We start from the raw sequence: 6,320 nt of genomic DNA, 5'->3' as shown, positions 1-6,320 counted from the left end.
GGTGAGAGATTTACAGGAAAACAATTATGCCTCCATTTTTTTTAAAGGCTATATTTCTGGGTTATTTATTCCTTTCTTTTTTCATGTATTCAGTGTCTAACAAGTGCACCCCCGCCAGGTGCTGTATTGGGTTGAGTTACAAAGAACGTGATAGAGAATGAGTTCTAGTTCTTTCTGTCGGAGTTTATAGGTTTGCGATTTGGATGAGCTTACAACCAGGCAATTACCAAAAAGAGACAGAGAGAGAATGCTAAGACTGGTAACATGAAAACACATAGGAAGAAAATTGGAACTCATCTTGGGATGTAGCAGCAACTATTAATTCTCAACAAACAGTCATGTCACTTCTGGGATGAGTGACACATGTCACTTCTGGGTTGAGGCCATTAAGAGATTTTGTGCCTCAGACAGCTTGGAGGTCACGTGTTCTAGATGCCCTGGGAGCAAAACAGAAGATGGAATTGGATCAGGCAGGCAGAGATGTGGCTGCCAGGAGTGGTCCAAGCACAGGAAGCAGCACCTGCCAAGCTTTGGAGACAGCTGCTTATAACCAGCATTTGTGTTAAAAGGATTCATTTTCTACACAACATTGTAAATCAACTATACCTCAATGTTAATTTAAAAAAAGCAAATTTATACCAGAAGGGAAAAGTGAGGAGAAGAGATCAATTAGGAGTTTGGGATTAGCAGATACACACTATTCTATATAAGATGATAAACAACAACGACCTACTGTACAGCACAGGGAACTACATTCAGTATCTTGTAATAACCCAATGGAAAAGAATCTGAAATAGAATATATATGTATATATAAAACTGAACCATTTAGCTATACACCACTAACACAACATTGTAAATCAACCGTCTGTCAATATTAATTAATTAATTAATTTAAAAGAATCTGCTTTTTAAAAATTGGGAGGGGGATTAGGTTTATTTATTTTTAATGGAGGTACAGGGGATTGAACCCAGGACCTCATGAATGCTAAGCATACAGTCTACCACTGAGCTATACCCTCCCCCTCATTTTTAGAATTTTTATGATTAATTTACCTTGGAGTTTTAGCAATTTCCTCATAACTGTTTCCTCACATTCGATGGCAAAAATTTCTAACTCTTTATTTGGAGCTTCCCCATGTATTGTTCCCCATCTTCTCCTTCAAGCAGCTACTGACCAGAAAATAAATCCACGAGGGTCCAATCTAGCTGCTGTTTCAACATTTGATTGAAACACTCTGCAAAGAGACCCGGCCCCAGAGCTCTCCTGAAAGTCTGCAGTTTTGTGGATTCGCATAACTCAGCTCCCACTTTTGCAGCATAAGCCCTTTTCTTTACTTTCAACTGTGCTGGAAATGGTCAGCTTTAAACTGTGTAGTTATACAACGGGCTGCTTCAGCCCATCCACTCCAACCCCCAGAGCTTGCTTCCTGGGATGCAGACAGCACAGCCCTCTCTAACAACACACCCGGGTTCTCCCAAAGCACACCCCATGAGATGTCCATGGCTTCCTGGCCCACAAATCAGCAGTTTAAGTAGCCAGTGGGTGGAGCTTCAGCCTGGGATAAGGTTGATTGAATTTTCAATTTAAAAAAATTTTTTTAACCTGAAGACCCTTTCCAAAAGAAGCCATTTCAAATAGTCATCAATGAAAGGAGAGAGAAGATCAATTTATAGCATGTACACAGGCAGAAATTCAAGTCCCAGGTCTCAAGAAAAATATTTTCCACCCCAACTACCAGGGCCTGGGAACCTATCCCATGAAGTGGGGGGCATGGGCTGCCATTTGGAGTCCAAATGATCAGGCAGCCAAGATGCTGGAATATTCTGCAGTTCTGAAAGAAGCTGTAGATGGGAAGAACTCTTTAGCAGTGTGATAGAAGGGAGAGGTCACAGGTTATCAGAGGGAGATGGATCCAAATTCAAATCCTGGGATCCCCTCTTACCGCAGTTTCTTCTTCTGTAAAATGGGGTGGCACCATCTCTCTTGCATGGTTGTGGTGAGGGTTAAGAGATAACATGTTGGGATGCGGCCACTGCATATGGCATTGTGGTCAAGTTTTTATGGGTTGAATTGTGTCCCCTCCCAATAAAAGTTTGTATGTTGGAATGCTAACTCCCAATACCTTGGAATATGACCTTATTTGGAAATAGGGCCATTGAAGATGTCATTAATTCAGATGAGGTCATACTGGAGTAGGGTCAACCCCTAATCCAATATGACTGGTGTCCTTATAAAAAGAAGGAATTTAGACACACACACACACACACACACACACAGAGAGTGCCATGTGAATATTAAGACAGAGATAGGATGGCGTATCTACAAGCCGAGGAGTGCCAAAGACTGCCAGCAAAACACTAGAAGCTAAAAAAAGAAAAAAGGAATGAAAAAGACTTTCCCTTACAGCACTCAGAAGGAATCAACCCTGCTGATACCTTGATCTCACACTTCCAACCTCCAGAATTATAAGAGAACAAATTTTGATTGTTCAGGCCAGAGAGTTTGCGGTACTTTGTTACAGACACCCTCGCAAACCAATACATAGAGAAACCCAACTTAAGCAGGATTCCAGGAACACATCCTCCAGCAATTCAATGACTCACAAAGCACCTAACCCAATGCCAGGTACTGTGTCTGCTCTCAAAGAAAAAGACAAATAATACAAAGGCAGGCCCCTATCCCTGCATATCTGATGGCCACAGTGATGCAGACAAATAAATCCTTCCCATCTAACGTCAAGAGCGACGGCCAGTCAGTCTCTGTTGAGCACTCCGTGTTTCTGGCACGGTGTTAAGCACTTTACATGCACCACTTTCATTCAGTTCTCAAAACGTCCCCTAGGAAATAGGTTCCACTGTTATTAGTCTCATTTTACAGATGAGACTCAGAGAGATTAAATGACACACGTAAGGTCACAGCGCTACAAATGGCATGTCCAGGAAGCCTGATTCCGCAGCCTCTTTTTCATCACCATAATGTCATAGAGACCAGGATTCCATGAGAGCACAGACATTGTCAGAGCAAGCAAGGGAGAGGTCACCTTGGAGGAGACAGCCCCTGAACTTGGCTTTGAAGATGAGTAGGGGTTAGCCAGGGAAAGCTGATGGAAGAGGGGCACTCCGAGAGAGGGAGGAGCATGAGCAAAGACACACAGGTACGAAAGAGTGGGGAGCAGATATGTGGAGATCGGCTGCCTCCTTTTACTACCATGTCTTTGGAGTGTCTGCTAAAATCCTTGCTGCCAGGATGTTCTAAAGCTCAGCTAAAAGGCTCCAGGTGGTTTGTTTTCTCATTATTTTTACTGGAATGTATCAGACAACTTTCATTGCCTGCCCTGATCACCACCCTTTTTGGAAAGCCTGACACAGCTTCTGGGAGAAGCAGCCTACATACCATACCACCCCTTCCCAGCTACAGCTGACTGGGCCAAGAATACACACCCCATGCAAGGCCTGACAACCCATTGGGTGGCCAGTGACCAATCAGATGTGCTCTATTTCTCTGGAATTTCAACCAGACACAGAAACTCAACCCTTGATCTGAAAGCTTACTTAGACTCTGAAGAGGAGGGGCCTTTTCTGGCCATGAGCGCCCTCCTAAGTAAACAGGGAAAGCTGGGGTCTGATGAAGAAAATGTGTGGACTCAAGAGTAAAAGAGGGCTTAGATCTAAACCTAAACTGTCCAACCCCAGTCTCCTGGAGGCTCACTTGAGCTTTCTTTTCAGTCTTTGGGTATCTTATCAGATGCTTGCTGTATCCTTCCAATAAACCATTTTTCTTAAACTAATTTGGGGGTTTCTTTTTTTATCAACTAAATGATCACTGGTCAATCAAAACTGTAGTTCACCAAAGGATGCTTTAGATTCAAACATTCCAAGTGTTCTAATTTAAAAAATATTGTTTGTGGTATTCATCCAAAAGAACTGGAAACAGACACCCAAACAACAGCACGTACATGTGTTGACAGTAGGACTACTGACAATAGCCAAAAGGTAGAAACGGCCCAAATGTCTGTCAACTAGATGAATGGATAAATAACGTGCGGTTTATACATAAAATGGAATATAAATGAACAAAGCTGTGCTACAAGCTGCAGTATGGATGAACCTTGAAAACATGCCCAGTGAAAGATGCCAGACACAAAAGGTGGTAAGTTGTATGATTTAACTTGTATGAAATACCCAGAATAGGCACATCCATAGAGACAGAAAGTAGAACAGTGGTTGCCAGGGGCTGAGGAGACGGAGCGGGCAGGGAGACGTTGCTTCATGAGTATAGGGTTTTATTTTGGGGTGATGGAACTGTTTTGGAACTAGAAGGAGGCGGTGGTTGCACAACATTGTGAAATGTACTAAATGCCACTAAACTGTTGGTTTTAAAATGGTTAATTTTCATATTATGTGAATTTTACCTCCATCTTTTTTTTTTTTTTTTTTTACAGATTGTTGTTTGTGAATGCCCTACAATCCAGCAATTTCACTTCTGGGTACATTCCTTTAAAACAAAACAAAGGTATAAGGGTGCTTATTGAAATATTGTTTGTAATAGCAAAATATATGGGTAAAGCACAAATGCTCATCATGGGGGAGTCGGCTACATGAAATGTGGTTCAGTTATACAATAGTTAAAATTGCACACAGTATCTGAAAACAGTGAACCAGATCTCGATTATCACATGGAGCAATCTCAGAAGCATACTGAGTGAGAGAAGCTGCAGAACTATACAGGCACAGTGATTCCATTCATAAAATCAGTTAAATCCATTCAAGCATCTCAAGTATTAGCCACAGGTTTTTAAAGTGGAGATGGCCAGACGTTTATACAAACTTCACAAAAGTGGATTTTCCCCTAAGAATAAGAAGGAAAACGGGTGACCTAGTTTGGGATCTTCAGAAAACAGAGGCTGACACAAGGAATTGGGTACAAGTAGTTCTGGGGTGGCGACTGCAGGAAGCATAGTGAGGACCTGGGGAAAGTAACATGGGGAAGGGCGAAAAGCCAGTACAGCGTGTATTAATCAGAGGCTTACAACGGTAGGCAAAGGGGGCTCAGTCTCATTGGAGACCCTCTGAAGAGACACAGAGAACATGCCTCAGAATTGATTCTCCAAGGGTCAAGAAACCTAGGACACTCGTTCTCCAACTTTCATCTAGCATTGATGAGGTTTGGCCTCTAGGCATTAACCGCATCTCAGGGCCCTTATGGGTTGCCCTGTGGGCAAGGTGAGCAAGCGCCTACCACTAGGGGGAGTCCTCCTCCACAGAAGCTGAAAGATGCTGGCTCTCCAGGTGGCCAGCAGTCAGGATGCACAAGAACTGTCCACCATAGCCACAAGGGGACTCAGTGACGGCCACAGGGATGCGGTAGGGGGCATTAATTACGTGTGCTACAAGGGAATAACCGTTTCAGAAATGTTTTACTTTATTATTTTAAAATACCTAAGGTAAATATGATAAAATATTAATATTTTTCATTCTACCCAATGGGCACATAAGCGATTATTATTATTATATATTCTCTTGGTGTTGGTTAATTGTTTTCTGTATTTTTTTCTACTCTTAGCTTTTTCTGTATTTTTTTCTTTAAACTTCATTAATTACATTCACAATGTTGTGCAACCTGCACCCCTATTTCCAAAACTTTTTCATCATCCTAAAGAGAAACTATACCCATTAAGCAATAACCCCCCGTTCCCCTCTCCCTCAGCCCTTGGTAACCTCTAATCTACTCTCTGTCTCTATGAATTTACCTGTTCCAGATATTTCATACCAGTGGAATCATACAATATATGTCCTTTTGTGTTGGCTTACTTCACTTAGCATAATGTTTTCATCTGAGTTGTAGCCTGTGTCAGAACTGCATTCCTTTTTATGGCCAAATAATATTCCTTTGTATGCATCTACCACCTTTGTTTACCTATGCCTCTGTTGATAGACACTTGGGTGGTTTTCACATTTTGGCCATTGTGAATAATGCTGCAGTAAATATTGGCCTACAACTATCTGTTTGAGACCTTGTTTTCCATTCTTTGGAATATATACCAAAAATGGAATTGCTGGGTTATGGTAACTATATTTAATTGTTTGAGGATCTGCCATGCCATTTTTCATAGCAGCTGCACCATTTCACATCCCCGCCAGCAATGCGCAAGGATTCCAAATTCTCTACATTCTCACCAACACTTGTTATTGTTCTTTTATTAATTATAGCCTTCCTAATAGTTGTGGAGTTGTATTCCATTGTTGTTTCGATTGGCATTTCGCTAATGACGATGTTGAGCATCTTTTCATGGGCCATTTGTATACCTTCTTTGGAGA

Source organism: Vicugna pacos, chromosome 18 (genome assembly GCF_048564905.1).
Source record: "Vicugna pacos chromosome 18, VicPac4, whole genome shotgun sequence".
Lineage (NCBI taxonomy): Eukaryota > Metazoa > Chordata > Mammalia > Artiodactyla > Camelidae > Vicugna > Vicugna pacos.
The sequence above is the reverse complement of the archived record's forward strand: the minus strand, read 5'-3'. Positions refer to the sequence as shown.